General features: G+C 43.5%; 1 protein-coding gene across 8 annotated transcripts in view; it reads left to right on the top strand.

Annotated features, from left to right (window-relative positions):
- BICRA (BRD4 interacting chromatin remodeling complex associated protein) overlaps positions 1 to 20,324 on the top strand; it is a 108,801-nt gene that overhangs the window by 29,130 nt on the left and 59,347 nt on the right. For 2 of the 8 annotated variants that reach the window (XM_081018582.1, XM_081018578.1), the window contains exon 1: positions 17,172 to 17,315. The exons of the other annotated variants lie outside the window; for them this stretch is intronic. The gene's annotated coding sequence lies outside the window, so the exon portion shown is untranslated. Of the gene's footprint in view, positions 1 to 17,171; positions 17,316 to 20,324 lie in introns of those variants that run through there. 8 annotated transcript variants of the gene reach the window in all.

Here is a 20,324-nt window from a genome sequence, read left to right as displayed (position 1 = left end):
GTCTCCCCCCAGACTTTTTATGCAGCACCATCAAGTTACATGGCGCTTTACTGTATAGAAAGAGCCAGGTTCCTGCCCCAAGGAGTTTACAATCTGCAACTTGGTCATCCTCAAGAAGGAATGGCAGTCTTGCATAATTTAATTATTATTTTTATAACAGATGTATACTAGATTGCATAACATGTTTCATTGTTGTGGCTTATTCTGACAGGGTAGACAAGCTTCAGAATTATACAGAGCTTCTAATCAGCTTCCTTAATGATGCAGCTTATATACTTCGCTCGCCACAAAATCATTTTCCATTGCCCCATACCTGCTTAAAACTTGGGAAATGTTCAAATGCAGGGTTTGAGAAATTACAGCCTCCCCCCCCCCCCCGCCTGATAACTCAGATGTCTAGGTAATTAATGCTGGTTCTTTTGAATTTTGACATGTTTATTTAGTTCTGTGCAGGAGAGTGCTCACGCCTAGTAGAGTCTGATGCTGAGAACCAAGAAATCTTTTCCGTACTTTAGTTTACACAATAAACAGCAGCAAGACAAGTGAAGAGTCATGATGTGTTGTGTGTGTCTTTACCAGCAGAAATGAATCCTCGTGTATGGATACCTATATGCTTGAACATCACAAGAATTAAGAACTTACTCTTGAAATAACCCTAACAAGTGCTTGTCACAGTTTGCTTGTGCAAGCACAATTGCGCATTTATGAGTTTTGTAGTGGATAAGTGCTTGAAAAACACAAAGGGAACACGAGCACCCCCAAACTGCATAGCAGATTAATAGTGCACATTTGCTGCAATTTTCAGATAGAATGGGCAGATAGAGTCTGAATTGGTCCATGAGATCAAAGTTCTCTACCTTTTGCTTAGGCATCCTAATATTCTTTATGAATCTCTATCTGACAGTCCCTAATGGTTTGTGAATTAATTCTTACCCATTTCATAGATGAAATCAGTTGTATGTACCTGATACACAGTTTATCATCCTGTGGGCACAAGGAATGTTTGTGTGGTGCACAACCACCTCTAACGTGGTTAAGTAGTTTTGCTAGAATGCAAATGCCTGCAGCATGGAGCTATTAGGAGACACAGTATGGTGTGGTGGCATGGATAGACAACAGTGTTAGATGTAAACAAGGCCTTGTAAGGATGACCTTGGTCACTGTCTCAGCTTAACCTACCTCACAAGGTTGTTCATGAAACTACAAGTATTCTTGCTGGAGCTGCTTGGGTGTGATACAGATATTTAAATGTAAGCACAAGCAAGGTGCAGCAAGTGATTTGGGCTCCATTTGTATGATTTACTTCCATGACAGTGAATTTAGGTTGTATATCTCTTGTGATGGAATCTAACGTTAATATTCACAAAGCATTGAGTAGAATTGCCTACTATAGACTTAAGGATGAACACTGCTTAATGCTGACTGAGAAGCATGTCCTCCTTAAAAAGCTTTAAGCAACCTTTTGTACTCTTTAAGTCAGGCACTGGCCTTCAGGGCTGGCTCAGACATTTCTGAAATTGGTGTGCAGAATAAGTCTGCAGCTGCATAGAGAAAGTTATATCTGGGCCTGTTTTTTCAATTAGGAATCAAAATATATGATCTTTTTATATGATCTACCTTAAATTGTGTAGTGAAATAATGATTAGAAATTGGCAAGAACTGGAAAGTGATAAACCTGTAGACCTCCTTCTTGCCTTAGAAGTTCACTGTTCTTTTGAGAGTTACCACTAAACATATCTGAATCTAAAATAAAAAAATAGATTCATTTTCAAGCTGGTCATGAGAAGCAGAGAAAGTTCATACTAATACTTTGATGCAAAACCCACAATTTTATATGCAAAAAAATCAGTATTTTGGAATGACAGTAACCACTAACAACCCCTACGGCAGGGGGAAATGCAGACACTACCACAAGTATAACATAGAAACCACCGAGGAGCCACAAAGTTAGAAGTTTCTCCAGGTCCAGGAGTGGAGGGACTTTGAGGATAGACAGTTAGATCCTGACGGATTCCTGACTTATCTGGGAGAGTTCACTGTTGCTGTAGTGAGTAGTTCTGTTGAAAACCTGGTCAACCTCTGGAACAGGAAAATGGTGCAAGTAGCTGATACGTTCTGCCCTAAATATCTGCTTGCTAAAACCTACACTGTGGCCTTCTGAGGAGCTGAGGGTCATGAAACAGCAAAAAAATTTTTAAAAAAATGACTATGGCAACGGTGGAGGAAATATGGCTGAACAAGCACAAGCCCATTTGGGAACCTTTCTGTGGCACTGATGATGGTGAATAAATGGTACTTCTCTCCCCCTATTGCAACTGACACAATCATATCCAGCAGATCTGTTCTGACAGGTGGCGAAAGGCTTACTATTTCTTGGCTCTCAATGTGTGGGGAGAAATCATTTAGTGGTCTGCTGTGACCAGTTTGCAAGACTCTCTGCTGATACAGTTGCTTGCATCCATTCTGACATAGACCACATTTTTAGGGGCAGTTTCTCTTAATAGGACCTTGGTTTCTTCTTGTCCTGCTATATTCCACCTGAAGGAGAAAAGGCAGGGTATAAATGTAATAAACGATGAATTGTGATTTCGGCTTGTTCAGCCTCAAGAGCACTAGATGAGGAGGGCAATGGAAATGGCACTGTCCTAATGTGCCACCTACCACTTTCACCCTGAGAATGTAGACAGGATACTTGGAAGTACAAGGGTGATCCCTTGTCTTCTTACATCTGGCACTTTCTGATAAAAGTGGCCAAAGTAGGACTGACAAGTTGGGTGTTGGAGCTCTTGGATGTTTTCTTGAGAGTGAAGTACAAAGTGTGTTAAAGGAAGTGGTGGTAAATACCTTTGTTTAAATAACCTCCTTGGTTCCTAACAGTTTTTCCCATAGCCTGTTACCCTCAGGTCTCCAAAAAGGGGGAAATAAGTGCAATGGCTGGGGATAGCACAGAGAGGGTCCAAGTCTTTTTCATGCTTGAGGCAGATAATCAAACAGTGCCCCATTCCCCCAAAAGATGTTATGTGACACAGCTTGCCACCCCATCCAGACTAATGGTCGGGCTTTCTCCACCTAAGCAGCTTTGAGAAAGTTCCATGGTAATATTATTAGTTTTGCTTGCTTATCTCCCCCCTCTCCAATTAAGTTGCACCTCTTGTGGCCCAAGGTGTGACCGTTTTTGTTGTTTGGGAGAGAGATTTGCCTTTTGCATCCTAAAGAATTCCCTCTTTCGTCTTCCTAGCTGCAATAAACATGGAAAGGTCATTTACTAAACAGCACACACTCTGGGCCTGGGATTTAAGCGTACAGTATTTTAAAATTTAGATTAGCTTTTATGTGTAGAAGAATGCAAAAGCGGAAAACAATTGCATTTAATGATAATCAATCAATCCAGTATTAATAATTCACACAGAATAAAATCAGGCACAGACATTCCCTTGCTGGATCATTTATGTGAAGTAAATATAAACACTCCTATTAAATTAAGTATGGGGTAGGCCAGAATTGTCAGCTCCATCACTTCATTCTCCCATATTTAACCCCTTTTTGGCAGACATTGTAACAGAAGCATCATTAATTAATGTTGGGAAAATAATTGGTCTCATATGATAGGTGGAATATAAGTGGTGAGATTTGATAGTGTAGGATGTAGTGTAGAGTAACACCTTTGAACAGGAGGGACGTAAAGACAAGTAAGGAGAAGCAGGGCAAGTAAGGGGAGGGAATAGTAAGCTCAGTGCACATTCTCTATCCTCCATGGGTTAGAGAGCCATCTGAATTTGATTTCATGAGGGCTTGTGCATGTGTGTTCTGGGTATGCTGGCAACAGATTTGCAAAAGCATCTTGCCCTCTCTACTTGGTGGTTCCCTATTACAATTTTGTTGTGCTTTATTTTAAAATATATCAATGTTCACTGTAGTATTAGAAGGAAATTACTGGATACAGAATTATTGCAAGGTATTTTTTAATTGCATTAACAAAGAGAAAACATCATAGGTCTGTTTTTGGATGTTTTTGTCTTTCTTTGCAGTACTAATTCTTTGTTTTTAAGCATCTTTTTCTGCATTTTGGATGTTATTTGGAAATATGGCTACACAGGCATATTTCTGCAGGAATCCCTTTTCCTAAATCCTGTCTGTTGCTATCCGTCCACCCCAACACACACACACACACACACACAGTATCTCTGCTGGTCATGCATTGAAACGGAGATTTCCTGGATTCCCAGTAGAACTCTTGCAGCCTTCACAAATGCATTCTTGCAGGGAACTGTGATTTTCAGTTATCTGTACTATAGTATGTTTTCTTGGTGGTGGTGGTGTTCTTCACATACGTACAGTCTTTATTTTATTTTATTTTTTGCTTAAGAGAATCTGCGTATTGTGTGGTACGTAGAAGACACTTCAGATAGAAGGGGGCTGTTTCTTTTCAGAGGCGTATGTGTGTGATAACTGCCTGTTGTGGCTTTATACATGATCCTTGTAGAAAGCTAAGCTTTGTAAAGAACTCTGGCCTTCCCTCCCCCAGCGTTCTGCAGTAATCTCCTACTTCACAGACCTGCTTTTGCTCTCACAGGGCTTCCATGTTCACAAGAACTGCCAAAACTGGTAAAGAAAGCAAGATGTCTAAACAGAAACCATTCCTAAAAAAATCTTTATAGTTAAAAATATCTTTAAATAATTCTCTTCTCTCCTGCATATACCCTCAGACGCACACCCCAACCACAAGTATTGCTGTTGATCTGCATTTCTGCCCAATATTCTCATGTAAACCAACGTTTCTCCTTGTCTCAGCACAGCTCTCTGTAAATCAGACCTTAGCAGAAGTTGCTACTGCAGTCACTGACTATTATTATAGAGGTTTTCCAGGGGTCACGGTGATAATTTGACCATCAATTCTGGAGGCTAACAAAAAAGAGAGAGAATAGTTTTCAGCATTGTGGTTTGGATTATTTTCCCCAGATGCTTTTGTTTACTGCAGTCTCAAGAGTCTGGTGATAGAATTATGGCTAATATCAACAGACAGAATCAAGCACTCTCTAGCAGTGCCAGAAACTCAAATATATAATATAATTGCCAAATGGCACCTTAAACCTGAGTTACAGTCGCCACAATGGAATGTCTAGGCGCCGTTTTTGTTTGTTTGTTTTTGTTTCCTGATGGACTTGCTATTTTCATTTCTATACCACTTCATGTTTTAAAGAACAAATCTCAAAGTGGTTTGCAACACATTAAAACACCCAGAATAAAACAAATTCAAGCTTCAGGGCTTTAGATCCTTCTCTAAGTGATATTTTGCTTCCTCCAGTCGCCAACCTGGCATCCAGAGACATCCACATGGTTACAATTGGACCTGCGCCAGTTGCAAAACGTGCCTGGCACTGGGCTAATTTCTTTTTTTTTTTTTAATGATATTTATTGAAAGAATTTTTTTTTTTAAGTTACAAAAGAAAACAAAGTAGAAAAAGAGAAAAACAAGCCACTTCCAACCATACAAATACACAAAATAAGAGAGGAAAAAACAAAAATACACCACAAAAATTTAAAAACATTTAAAAACAAATCCATTATTCTCAACTCCTCAACTGTCATTACCCTCTTTCCTTGACCTCCTCCTCCTCCCCTTCCTTGTGTCCTGGTTGTTAATTGTCACAGCAAATCCTTTCCATATTTCATAATATTCTGTCATTACATTACCTTAAACTATTTTAATCTTATCTTACTATAAAAAACCTTGGAACTTAAGACTTAAATCTTATTTTTACCAACTTCTCATAACCATAATATTCTTACATAATTCTTTAAACATTTTTACTAAAGCCAAATAATTTCATTCCAACATTTTTCTAACATTCATCAATTTTATAAAACAGTCCTAGTAATGAAAAAAAGAAATAAAAACAAATCCAATCTTCATCCAGCGTCCCTTCCTCCTGGTCCCGGGTTTGTCAGTCCTTTATTTATTTATTTATTTTATTTATTTACGGCTATTAGCCCATAAAGTATGTACAAACATAAAAGCACAGAGGCATAAAGACCGATATATTCGGCACCAGAAGGTGAACACCATGATGCAGGGGTGGGACATTGAGCAGAGCCAGATAACAGCTTGGGGCCCGGAGAGCTCCAAGGGACGGATCCCAGAAAAAGGAAAACTGAAGACGAGATCCGACATGCACTCTCTTCAAAACTGTCCGATTAGTTTTTGATGTTGTTGTTTTTGGTGGTTTTTGTGTGTGAGATAACCGCATTCAGGAATCTCGCCACCTGCAGAGTTACAGAAGGATCTGTATCCTGCAAAAGTAGTGCGGCATGTGACTCAGCAGGCCTGCCAACCAAGCGCAGTAAAGCAGGACCCAGGATTTGTCAGTCCTTATTATTATCCCATCGATCTGGCGCATTAACCTGGTGACCTTATATCCGAGGCCCTTAAGTCTCTTCCATGTCCCTTCCGCAGCTCTTCTTCATATTTGTAACTGTATTTTCCCTTGTCTCCTGCTCGTTTCACTCGTGGGAACTCCAGCTTAGCAATATTTTTGACCCTTCTCGACAGATCAGCCCCTTTTCCATAATCGACACTAAATTCCATGTGGTATTTAAAAACATGTTTCAAAAACCCTCCAAAATTGAGAGCCCCCACAATCCCAAACATCTCACGGCCCATTGCCAGACTTGAAAAGTCCAAACATCCCTGCATAGGGGGGTCTATCCAACCCCCCATTTCCAAACCAAACCAAACTTTTTCTTTCCAAATCTGGCTTTTTCCAAGTTCATTTGTCAAATCCGAAAGCTCATATTCCTGTTGGGCCTGTTCTGTCAGGGCACACTCCTGATTTAATTCCTGGGTGGGCTCCACATATTTTCCCACTGCCTGTTCAAAATTTCCCACTGCCTGTTCAAAATTTCTAATCGAATCAGCCATCAAATTCGTCTTCTCATGTAGCTGTTCCAGTAGGGCATTTGTTTTATAGAAAGCACACAACAGAGCTTCTGAATACATTGTCCTGCAAGGTCAGATGTCTATTCCCACGATTGTAATCTGTAACAGCTGCCAGCTCCCAGGAGTTGGTTACAGTTTCACAGTCTCCCTCTAGGGGGAAAACTTCTATTTGATCTTTCTTTTAAAGACAAGTCTAGCAACAGAGTTTCCTTTTTTCAGATATTTTGTCAATATTTGTTCCTTTAAGGTGCGAAAGGAAACAATGGAATCACTATGTTCCTCTTCTTTTAGCTATATGTCAAAAGCGTTTATCTCTGGTCAATGAGCTTCAAACGTCAGTCCTGACACCCTGCTCCAGGATCAGGACGGTGGAAAGTTACTTTACTTTAAACTCACTTCTGCAGGTTTAAACAGTCCAAAAAAGATCCCCCTTCTTCTCCTGCTGCCGAAGGGGGGTTCAACAATTTTAAATGATGAAAGCCAATCCTTTAGAGGCGATTTTCTGAGCTCTAGTTTACGTTGTCTTTGCTTTATTCTGTCTACAAAGAAACGGAAGGCTGACTTCCTGTTTAGACCTTCCCGTTTCAGTACCAAATTGAAGTAAAATTTTTAAGTCCAATTCCTTTCTGCTCGCAAGTCCTTATTTAAAGTCCAATTGTTCAAAGTTTAAGTACTCACGGGTACTTATTTTAGAAGCCAAATTGTCCCAGGAAAAAGGCAGCGCTCTCCAGCAACGGCTGTGTGGCTTCGCTCCACGGAAATAGCAGTTGACTCACAGCACCGCGCCGCTTCCCCCTCTTTGCTTCGGAGCCCGTTAGTGGGTTCCTTTGCGGGTTGGGGGGGCGCTAAGGGTGCCCGCCGAGTCCCATGGTCACAGGCTTCATCCGCCTGTGATTTTTAAAAGGGTCCCTGCTTCACCGTAGCGGAAAAGACCCGTTTCGCGCGGAGCTAGTCCCTCCAGTTCAGAGGGAGTCCACCATTGCCGATGGCGCCACCCCGGAAGTCGGCACTGGGCTAATTTCAAACAAGCCGTTTCTTTCAAGTTAGAAGATGATTCTGGAAGGTTCAGACAAGATCAGGTTTGAGAAGGACAGAAATAATGGTTCACATTCCTGAATTCATAATTCCTTTTCATTAGCAAAAAGCCCATCATTGTAATGGTTTGTGAACTGAGGAAAACTGGGTACGGGAGGCATTACAATGGGAGGGCAGGTTTTACCTCTGTTTAAGGAGTAAAGTAGGACGCGGGTGGCACTGTGGGTTAAACCACAGAGCCTACGGCTTGCCGATCAGAAGGTCGGCGGTTGGAATCCCTGTGTCGGGGTGAGCTCCCGTTGCTCGGTCCCTGCTCCTGCCAACCTAACAGTTCGAAAGCACCTCAAAGTGCAAGTAGATAAATAGGTACCGCTCTGGCAGGAAGGTAAACGGCATTTCCGTGCGCTGCTCTGGTTCGCCAGAAGTGGCTTAGTCATGCTGGCCACATGACTGTATGTCGGCTCCCTCGGCCAATAAAGCGAGATGAGCGCCACAACCCCAGAGTCTGTCACGACTGGACCTAATGGTCAGGGGTCCCTTTACCTTTTTAAGGAGTAAAGTACAAGGGTACAGAACCTCTTTCAGCCCACTTTCTGGAGGCCACATGCCCGTGGTGGACCGGGCCAGGGGCTAAAAATAGGCATGACCCAGGCAAAAACTTGGCACTATAGGGCTACATTTCAGCTGCACAAGAGTCAGAAGTTGCTACACATATACACAGCTCTCCATCAAGGCAAGCAAATGGTGTTTTTGCAGCTCAGGGACACATTCCATGCAGGCAGAAGTGCTTGAATAATGCATGGCGCAGGGCTGGGGAGCAGTGGGGCCCAGAGAACAGTCATGAGGGCTGGACAGAGATGCTTTGAAGGCTACAGTCAGCCAGGAGTGGCTTGCCCCTCTTTTGCTTTCTCCCATATTGCTACTGTCATTCACCTCTGTGAGAAGGAGCGTGCTACAAAAGAGCTGAGGGACCTCAAGCCCAGGGATAAAATGCTTTAATAGCTCACCTGGTGGGACGGAGGTGCTACAATATCCTCCCAGCTGCAGCATTGCTACTGCATACTGGGAGGGGCGAGGTTGGGGCTGTGTGGCTGCATTGGATGGATCACTGGACTGACTCCATCCGTTTGTCAGCCCAGCCTTGCCTTGTCACTACCTAGCCCAGGGGTCGGCAACATGCGGTCCATGGGCCAAATGTGGCCCACGAAAACCATTTTACCGGCCCTCGGGCCACTCCCAAACTGAGCCGCCCACTTGGTGAGTCCCCCACTCGCTGCGCTAAACCGGCGTAGTGCGGCATGGGGACTCACCAAGCAGTGACAGAAATCGCATCTGCGCACGCACAGATACTGGAAATCTCTTCTGTGCAGGCACAATTTTCGGTGTCTGGGCATGCACAGAAGCATTTTCCGGCGCCGCAGACATGCGCAGATGCAATTTCCAGTGCCGCACTGTGCCAGTCCAGTCCACGGGTGGTATTGGCAACAGCACTGCTGCCAAGAGGTCATTGTTACAGCTCTGCCCCATTAAGTGAGCTGCTTCAGCATTCAGTTCTTAGGCTTAGCTCATGGGTAGGCATACTAAGGCCCAGGGGCTGGATCCGGCCCAATCGCCTTCTCAGTCCAGCCCACGGACGGTCTGGGGATCAGCATGTTTTTCATGAGTAGAATGTGTGCTTTTATTTAAAATGCATCTCTGGGTTATTTGTGGGGCATAGGAATTCGTTCTTTTTTTTTTTTCTTTCCAAAATATAATCCCGGCCCCCCACAAGGTCTTAGGGACAGTAGACCAGCCCCCTGCTGAAAAAGTTTTCTGGCCCCTGGCTTAGCTGAATTGTGTGTTTGTGTGTGTGTGTTCTAGCCCAAGGTTCAGTTTCTTGAAGCAGAGAAAAGGCTTGAACCGTAAGCTTAATATGGAATCTAAAGGGCAGCAAGCATACAGTTGACCAGGCATTGGCAGAAGACCAGAGCCTTCAAATTTATGGCACGCCTGGTCAATGCAGGGGCTTCATACTGCTTGCCAGTTTTATGTTGTACATCCTAGTTCCCTTCTGTGGCTCAAAATTGCTCTGGGGATCAAGTTCATGCAGAACTGGGTAGATCCCAGCCTTGGGCCGCAAGGTACTAGAATTCAAGCTCCATTTTCTGTAATATCAACTTTACTTGTGAACCCTTCATTGTTCTGTTTGTTGCCGTTCCTCTTCCAACACAGCTTCTGCAGGAGTTGTCGTTTGTGTGGCCTGATCTCATACCCTCCAACATGCTGTGGGGGAAAATTGGGATGTGTGTCTTTTGGGGCAGTGCTCTCGTGGAAGCCAAAACAGGACATCCCGGGTTCCAATCAGAAGCCGAGGTGGCTTCTGTAATTCCAGGATGTCCCGCTTCAATTGGGGCAGTCGCAGGGTGTGTGGTCTCCTTGCAGGAACAGAGAAGGGTGTCCTCAGTCAACTGTTGTAGATAAATTGATCTGGTGTCTAAAACAGCACACTGACATGTTGCTACAAAGTTCCCGCATGAAAGGCTTGCCTTGGCAAATTAACATGGGATCCAGGTGTTTGGCTAGGAAGCTAAACTGTCTAGAAGCAAGTTTGTAATAATACTGAGTCATCTGATGGTGTGTGTGTGTGTGTGTGTGGTTTTGAATGGTATTTAAGTATCCACTAGTAAAGTTGCTGTTTCTGGTACTAACATTACTATATAAATTTGGTTGTTTATTCACTGAGCAAAGCTGTATTTTAACACATGTTGCAGAAAGCCTCATATGGCCCCAAGAATTTATTTCTTAGAAGAGATTCAAGGATTGTAAGAGCAACCACACATACCAAGAGACACACTTGTTATTTCTAGTACTTAAAAATAATTGCATCGTGTAGTAAAAAATCCATTTGTATAGGGCTGAGACAGATTGTCAAAACCAAAGATACCTGGAGTTTCCCAGATACAATTAACTGGAGGCTGTGAGGGGGCCTCTTCTTTCGCTGTCAGTTTTGTATGATTTTTGAGACATAAAGTGTGCTCGCAAGTATGTTTACATGTTCTCACTTATTTTAGTGGAGCTTAACTTTCATTTCCATCTTTGTAAGAAGGCTAAGGAGTGCAGTCTGAGTTGGTTATTGGCTGTAATATTTTTGTCTGAACATCAGCTGTTGCAGGAATAAGTTATTGGTAAATTGTTGAATTTTCATTTGTTTCCAAAGCTCGTTGTTCGGAATTCACAATTTTATTTCCTCATATGCATTGCCTGACAATCTCCTTTATAGATTATTACAATGTGCGCTCCATCAAATTGCTCTTAAAAACCGCATGGCTGGGGTAGAATGTGGCAGCTTAGCTTTTGAGCAGAGTGACCAGAGGAGAACATATCACTCCAAGATGAGATCATTGCTTTGGCTGCTTTTGAGCTTCCAGGCCCAATTCAAGGTACTAGTATACTAGCACTAGTATAAAAAGGTAAAGGTAAAGGACCCCTGACAGTTACGTCCAGTCACAAACGACTCTGGGGTTGTGGTGCTCATCTAGCTTTACTGGACGAGGGAGCTGGCATTTGTCCGCAGACAGTTTTCCGGGTCATGTGGCCAACATGACTAAGCCGCTTCTGGCGAAATCAGAGCAGCGCATGGAAATGCCATTTACCTTCTCGACGGAGCAGTACCTATTTATCTACTTGCAATTTGATGTGTTTTTGAACTGCTAGGTTGGCAGGAGCTGGGACCAAGCAATGGGAGCTCACCCCGTTGCGGGGATTCGAACCGCCGACCTTCCAATCCGCAAGCCCTAGGCTCAGTGGTTTAGACCACAGCTCCACCCACTAGTATACAAAGCCCTAAAATGATTTGAGACCCAAGTGCCTGAAAGAGGACCTTCCTCCTTGTCTCCCAAAACACAGTTTACAATTGGAGGTAAAAGCTCTTCTTGCAATACTACTACTCCAGATGGCCAGGTGGGTGCAGATGCAAGAGGGGGCTTGTATCTGTGGCAGCACTCTCCCTCTGGAACTCCCTTCCTGGGGAGATTAGGCAACCCCTTCCATCTTCAGGTGGTATTCAACGACATTTTTATTTGTCCCAGTCTTTAGAAGAGGATAAGAACATTCAGGCACTGTAGGTTTTAAGTGATTTTATTTTACATGTTCTTACCAGATTTTAGGTTGTTAACCACCCTGAGCATGCTTTAATAAATTGTTCCCAGTATCTCTGGAGTCCCACCCACAATGATTCTCCAGCTTTCTCCCTCTGACTTGGTTTAGAACCATTCAGAACCCTATAGTGGAATTCTGTAATTGTATATATATATTTTCTCCTGTAATGGCTAGTGCAGGAATCCAGATGTTTAAAGAATGGTGAACAGGGCAATAATAGACCATATTGCTTAACACTGTTATTTTGAGTTTCCAGAAAGTCTCCTAGGGCAATAGACTTCAGGGGACTATCTGCAAATGAGGAAAGGGTTTATTTATCACTTTGTACTTACATGTCTCATCCTCTCTAAAATGTTTTTGGAAGACAATGTCTTGCATGAACTAATACTAAGTTCTCCAGTCCGTCTCTTTAATTTACAAAGTAGAATAACTTTCGTCAAGCATTGCTGTTAGTTCTGCTGTTTAAAAATACTACTGCACAAGGCATTAACTTTTAGGGGGAATCATAAAGTGAAATCCTTTGTTGTTGTTGGTTTGTTGACTGTCATGTTTCACATTAAATATGGTAGGAAAGTCTTGAAGGATCATAAAGGTGCCAGAGCGAGGCCCATATATATAATCTTTTAAAAAAGAGAGCCGTACTAAACATTGTGTTCAGGGCAAATGAAACTTGTTCATGCTTTTGAATACCTTGGGAATTGTCCATGGTTAAAACAGCTCAGATTGATGGGTTTTATAGTTGTCAGTATCCTGATTTTTATTGGCAAATCAAGCAGGTTTGTTGCCATTAGAGTTTCCTTGCTTTATTACTGTGCAATGTGTTAAGTTGAGAAACCAATAACAATATGCAACTTTTCAACTGAATTTTATAAAAGGGTCGAGGAAATCAGATACTATGAAAATTTTGTCATCACAAATGGGCTTTATACTATATATTTTTACTGTGGTGTTCCGCTGTTTGTTGACTGTGTTTTTATCTCCTCCCCTTTCTTGGAATATTTCCTTTTCTCTTTTCATATAATCATAGAGTCTTAGAGTTGGAAGGGACCCCAAGGGTCATCTAGTCCAACCTTCTGCAATGCAGGAATCTCAGCTAAAACATCCATGATAGATGGCTATCCAACATCTATAAGATGATAATTAGAACAGGCATTTCCATTGCTAAATGTGTACAATGCGTACAGGGAATTACTGGTTAGCATTTGAAATCCTCACCTGTATACTGCTTCCTGTGACATGTACATGCAGCATGTGGAGTGCTGAGTAGAAATACTGATATAAATACTAATATAAATACTATTAATGATATCTCCAGAGAAATGCAGTTGCTTTTGTACTCATTGTTGTGCTGTGCCAAATCAACAAATATAAGACAAGTTGACCTGGGGGCGGAGTGGAGGAATACATTGCTGAGGTTTCATTCTTTTCAAGAAAACCCCTCTTAAGATTGACACCAACATCTACCGCTGTATGTGCTGATATTTTTAAAACTTTCTTTTGCCTATTTGGCTCCAAAAACCCCTGTGTTTGGAGATCAGCTAGTTTTGTAATGCATGAATCTAGTCATCGAGGAAATAGCAGATGCTCCTATTGCTTAAATTGTGGAGCTTTAAATGGGCTCCCTAGCTTGACTTAATAAAATAACAGATGTATGCAGTATCTGGTGAGTTCTTTTATTATTACTTTCTGAAAAGCAATGGCACAGCAGCAAAAAAGAAAGAAAAAGAAAGAAAAAAGTGAACACTTGCAGAAAGAGAAAAGTGGGGAATCAGCTTCACTTCCACCAGCTTCATAGAATACCAGTGGCGTAGCGTGGGGGGTGCAGGGGGGGCCGGCCGCACTGGGCGCAACATCTGGCGGTTAGGGTTAGGGGGCGCAAATCCACGGGTTAGGGGGCGCAAATTACTTGCCTTGCCCCGGGTGCTGACAACCCACGCTACGCCACTGTAGAATACAAGTGATATTTACCACAACACAGCACAGTTCCTTGAACCAACTTAACATAAATGAAATATTCTAGGCAAACCTTTCATAACCCCTGCAAATGAACTGCTGTATAACCCAGTTAAGAAACTTTTATTTCTCTTTAAGTACTTACACTGGGATACTTCATCAACTAAAATTGGTTTGTTCATTACATCAGAAACAGAGAGAGACAGTAATTTCCAAACATAAAAGCAATTCTGCTTTCACATTTACACCATGATGTAAATAGCAAGCCTTTTTGGGGAGGAGTGAGGCGGGGGATCTCTTTTATAAATCAGATGGTACAGTAGCTCTCAAATTACACAGTAATTTAGTCTGGCAACTGAGATGCAACTTTTGTTTTCATATTTTTGCTGCCATGCTGCAAATGTGAGTTTCTCACATAGCCTGAGGTCTTCAGTTGTGTAACTTGCTATATATCCATTCTTTCTAATTCCTACCCCATCTTCATCATATTAGTGCTACTACTCCAGCCTTAGTCCTGCTCCTTTGCCTTTTAACACAACCTTGTAAATATAAATTACTACTGTGCAATTTTATTTTATTTTTACTAGCTTCCTGGGGGTTGGCAGAGGAGGGATGGAGAATTCCACATCATTTCTATGCTGGGTGCAGTGGAAAGCAGGAACACCTCTGTCCTTCCTTCATCTCTCCCCAGTTGCCTATGTGGAATTTCACGTGCTCCCCTGCATGTAGTTCCTGGTCACCAGTGACTTCCAGGCTAGTGCTTCAATGCAAGGCTTCTTTAGGAGCAGCCTAACACGAAAAATGTGGCAGGTAAAAAGAGAGGTTTCAAGTGGGAAAAGCATTGCTGGCTGAATTTCTATATGCCAAGCTGCTAGTAAAAGCAGCAATAGCAAGTTTGTAACCCAAATTAGAAGCATTCTGTTCTGTTAATTGCATAATGCTATCTTACTAACATAGTAATAGAAAAATTGCATCTAAAATAAACTACTGGAGCCTCTTGGGCTTGCCGATCAGAAGGTCGGTGGTTCAAATCCCCATGACGGGGTGAGCTCCCGTTGCTCGGTCCCAGCTCCTGCCATCCTAGCAGTTTGAAAACACGCAAGTGCAAGTAGATAAATAGGTACCGCTCCGGCGGGAAGGTAAACAGCGTTACCGTGCACTGCTCTGGTTTCGGTGTTCCATTGCGCCAGAAGCGGCTTAGTCATGCTGGCCACATGACCCAGAAAAACTCTGCGGACATATGCTGGCTTCCTCAGCCTGTAAAGCAAGATGAGCGCATCTGCGACTGGACTTAACTGTCAGGGGTCCTTTGCCTTTACCTTTTTACCCTTCAAGTAAACGTTAGATCAGGGCTGGGAAACCTTTAGCCCTCCAGATATTATTGGATCAACTCCCATCATCCTCAACCACTGGCCCCACTGGCTGGAACAGATTGCTGGAGCTGATAGGTTCCCCATGTTGAGTTACATTTGTTTGCTTTATTATTTTCCATTTTGCAGGGAAAGTCAAGGCACATTAGAAAAAGTAAAAAGCAAAAAAATGACGCAGCAGCACTTTTGTTGCTGTCTACTGCCCTTGCAGGGACGTGGGTAGTGCTGTGGTCTAAACCACCGAGCCTCTTGGGCTTGCGGATTGGAAGGTCGGCAGTTTGAATCCCCGCGATGGGGTGAGCTCCCATTGCTCTGTCCCAGCTCCTGACAACTTGGCAGTTTGAAAGCACGCCAGTGCAAGTAGGTACCGCTGCTGCAGAAAGGTAAACGGCGTTTCTGTGTGCTCTGACTTCTGTCACTGTGTTCCGTTGTGCCAGAAGCGGTTTAGTCATGCTAGTCACATGACCCAGAAAAGCTGCCTGTGGACAAACGCCGGCTCCCTTGGCCTGAAGCTAGATGAGCACCACACCCCATGGTCACCTTTGACTGGACTTGACCATCCAGGGGTCCTTTACCTTACCTTACTGTCCCTGTGGGGTGGGAGCTAAAGGATGCTTAAGGGAAACTACTTTTTATAGCTGCACCTGGTAAAGAGGGGAGCAAGTCCTCCCCAACTTTTTCTTGACTAGTCTTTTGGCTTTGTCACTTGGGCCTTGAAAGGTTGGGTAGCTTGAGGGTCTAGAAAAGGTTTGGGCTTTGAAGCTTACATGGTGTACTTAAAAAAAAAAAAAAAAAAAAAAGCAAGAGAGAGAGAGAAATTCCTGTGGTAGACCAGTGTGTTTTAAAAATTACAACGTTTACATACACTGAATCTCTGAGGCATAACTAATATATGTCCATTGTTCCTAGCTTAGGAACACAAGAAATAGCTCAGAGAAAGGTCTGTCTAGCCCCACATTATTTATAAGAATATCATCCATTTGAGGAGATCATTTGAGATCTTTTAACCCTGTGCTGTGCTCTGTGATATACCTTGGGCCAATAGTTGTACTACTTCAGACATAATCCATGAAGACTTTGGGTTGCTTCTGTCACCTCTGTCTCGGTCTCACACAAAGCCTCACACTTGCAAGTATTGGTTGGTCAAAGTGATTGTGTGTGAGCATTTGGAGGATGGCTGCCACCGCCATAGGATCCACAACTGAAGTGGTAAAACCACAACTCTCAACCGTGTACAGAATTTGGTGTCAACCAATAGGGTGGTGCCAATAAGATGGCTTTAAAGAGGGATTAGGCAAACTCACAGTCTGTTAATGGCTATGTTGTGGCACCTCCTGGCTTACCACTTCTAAAAGGCGCAACAGAACAGTCACCTTTTCTTGCTTGTAGGTTTTCCAGAAGGTACAGGTAGCCTCTGTGGGGAAACAGGTTGCTAGACTAGGCATACTTTTTGGTCTGATCCTGCAGGGCACTTCTTTTATTTTCTCCTTTCCTGTTGTCACCTTCCCAAGTGTCTGCTGATCTTCTTTGAAGGATAACCAGCTGCTTCTGTTTCCATGTTGGACAGATTCAGAAAGGGCAACTTTGTGATGTGTACAAATGCCCATTATGTGCTCGTGTATAAGACCAAGATCAGCTTTACCCCTGGATAACCTTTAGAGGGGTAGTATTCCACAGCATTGGACTACTAGGTGATTCTGTTTAAAAAGAAAAGGAAGCCAAGCAAAGGCAGCAGTTTGGTTGCTCTGTGGAGGAAAGGAAGGTCAGGCTACAACCAAGAGATTCATGTGGAAACATGACATTGAGGTTTTCAGTGAAGTTTGAATGGGAGAGCAGCAACAACATTCAGGACGCAGGGTTGTATCTCTTGTGCTAGCTGACAGGTGAGTTTTAATGTATAACAGAAGAATCCGGTATGACAGTAGCAATAGTGGGAACTCATGCAACAGGTTGTGTAGTCTATCGCAGAACAGAATTGCCAGCAACCTGCTTATGCATTCTCTTGCGTAAGTGTTTGCTTGTGCAAAACATTTTACCAGCAGAACAAGTATACTTCTAAGTGACTTTAACTTATTACTGCATTGGCTACAACCCACATCGACCAAGTTCCAAAGAACTGCTTTCGGCACAACAGAAGGGGTGTAGGTTAGGTGTGGGTATACGCCTGTCAGGGCCGTCTTACCCATAGTTGCTAGGGGTGTGGGGCACCCGGGCGCCAGGCTCTCAGGGGCGCCAGGCCGAGAGTCCGGGGCCTGAGAGCTGAGTCTGGGGAAGAGCCCACCCATTGGTTGGAGCGCTGCGGCGGGCTCTTCTGCTGCGGACACCTCTGCACCGCACATTCGGGGGCAACAGAGCCAGTGAGATGCTGAGGCGGCTGGCTGGCTCCGCCCTCCTGTGCGCCTGGGACTGGGCAACCTTGGGGGGGGGGCTGCCAAGCGGATCTTTGCACCCCGGCATCACATATGCTTAAGACAGCTCTGACTGCAGTGGGATTTTTGTCTTTCCTCTGCCCTTCCCACCTTTCAACTGCAGATCCAAATAATAATAATAATAATAATAATAATAATAATAATAATAAATTTTATTTATATCCCGCCCTCCCCAGCCGAAGCCAAGCTCAGGGCGGTTAACAACAATAAAACAGTACAAAAGTACAGCATAAACAACACTAAAATCATTCATTATAAAATTAATTAATTCAAGCCACTGGCAACCATTGGGCCAGAGCTCCGCGAAGATTGCCGAGGGAGGGAGTCAGGCTGTGCCCTGGCCAAAGGCCTGGTGGAACAGCTCTGTCTTGCAGGCCCTGCGGAAAGATGTCAAGTCCCGCAGGGCCCTGGTCTCTTGTGACAGAGCGTTCCACCAGATCGGAGCCACAGCCGAAAAAGCCCTGGCTCTAGTTGAGGCCAGCCTAACTTCTCTGTGGCCTGGGACCTTCAAGATGTTTTTATTTGAAGACCGTAAGTTTCTCTGTGGGGCATACCAGGAGAGGCGGTCCCGTAGGTACGAGGGTCCTAGGCCGTATAGGGCTTTAAAGGTTAAAACCAGCACCTTAAACCTGATCCTGTACTCCACCGGGAGCCAGTGCAGCTGGTATAGCACCGGGTGAATGTGATCTCGCAGCAAAGACCTCGTAAGGAGTCTCGCTGCAGCATTCTGCACCCGCTGGAGTTTCTCATGCCACATCACAAGCTGTTTTTGAAACTGTCCTCCATTTCAGATATTGCCTATCATGTTATATGTGAAACTGGTGCTTTCAGAAATAGAATTCAAAAACACACAGTATTTAGTGGAAATAAAAAAATCCTTCCAGTAGCACCTTTAAGACCAACTAAGTTAGTTCTTGGTATGAGCTTTCGTGTGCAAGCACACTTCTTCAGATACACTGGAACAGAAGTTGCCAGATCCTTCTATATAGTGAGAAGGTGGGGAGGGGTATTACTCAGAAGGGTGGTGGGAATGGGAGATTGGCAGATGGCTGGGATGAGCCTGCTGACGTCTCTTAACGACTGTAATGGGTCTTACAGGAAAAGGCAAGGGGTGAGAAGGTGAGAAATGGCTTAGTCATGTATAATGGGATAAGAATCCAATGTCTTTGTTCAAACCAGGTTTCTCCATGGTTTTAAGTTTGGTAATGAGTTGCAATTCAGCAGCTTCTCTTTCCAGTCTATTTCTGAAATTCCTTTGTAGTAAAACAGCTACTTTGAGATCTTGTATAGAATGTCCTGGGAGATTAAAGTGTTCTCCTACTGGTTTCTCTGTTTTGTGATTCTTGATGTCAGATTTATGTCCATTTATTCTTTGGCGTAAGGTTTGGCCTGTTTGTCCAATATAGAGAGCTGAAGGACACTGTTGGCATTTGATGCCATACACAATGTTTTTAGTGGGTGGATCTAGCTGTATAATTCTTCTGGAGACTTGTTGAAACTCATACAAGGTCTTGGAGGGAAGTGCAGAGAGGGCCGTAGAAAAGAGTGGTGAATTGAATGTCTCAGTTTGGGAATAGGTTTGTGTGCAGGTAAGGCTGGCTCACATACATTCTTCTGAGAAGTGTGTTGAGGGGAGGGGCAACAGTGCCGCCAGGAATAGCAAAGCTATAGGGCCAGATTGGAGGCACAAAGTGTCTTCACCACACCAAAAGTTTGCAACTTGGATAAAGTAATACATCCTTTGGGTTGACATAGTAAGCTCCTAGTAAGGATACTGAAGGGTTAATACCTGCAGGAAGTGCTGCATTCCTGTTACACACACTGCTCTTGATCTGATTTTCTGCTATCCAGGAGCCATAAACATAAGCCAGCTTTTCCCCATTTGGAGCCAGTGGGGCTAAGCCTTCTCAAGTATGCCAGGCTGCAAATTCTGTAGATTTCAGCCTCCGTCACAAAATACCGTATTTTTTGCTCTATAAGACTCACTTTTCCCCTCCTAAAAAGTAAGGGGAAATGTGTGTGCGTCTTATGGAGTGAATGCAGGCTGCGCAGCTATCCCAGAAGCCAGAACAGCAAGAGGGATTGCTGCTTTCACTGCGCAGCGATCCCTCTTGCTGTTCTGGCTTCTGAGATTCAGAATATTTTTTTTCTTGTTTTCCTCCTCCAAAAACTAGGTGCGTCTTGTGGTCTGGTGCGTCTTATAGAGCGAAAAATACGGTACATTTTCCTCCTGGCTTCCAAAGTTGCCTTGCAGTTCTGTGCTAATTACACTGCCTCCTGTTGGCAATCGTAGGTGACATTTACCTACCTAACAAGCTGTTAGCTTTCAAGAGATGACACTCTTGGGCTTACTATCTGCATGAAAAGCCATGCCTGAGAAGTATTCTTACATGCCTAAGTATCCAATAGACTGTATGTTAGCACAGAATTCCCCCGCCCCCGTAAGACGATGTACTCTAATTG

Source organism: Podarcis pityusensis (assembly GCF_964106645.2).
Source record: "Podarcis pityusensis genome assembly, chromosome: 8".
Taxonomy (NCBI): domain Eukaryota; kingdom Metazoa; phylum Chordata; class Lepidosauria; order Squamata; family Lacertidae; genus Podarcis; species Podarcis pityusensis.
The sequence above is the reverse complement of the archived record's forward strand: the minus strand, read 5'-3'. Positions and strand labels throughout refer to the sequence as shown.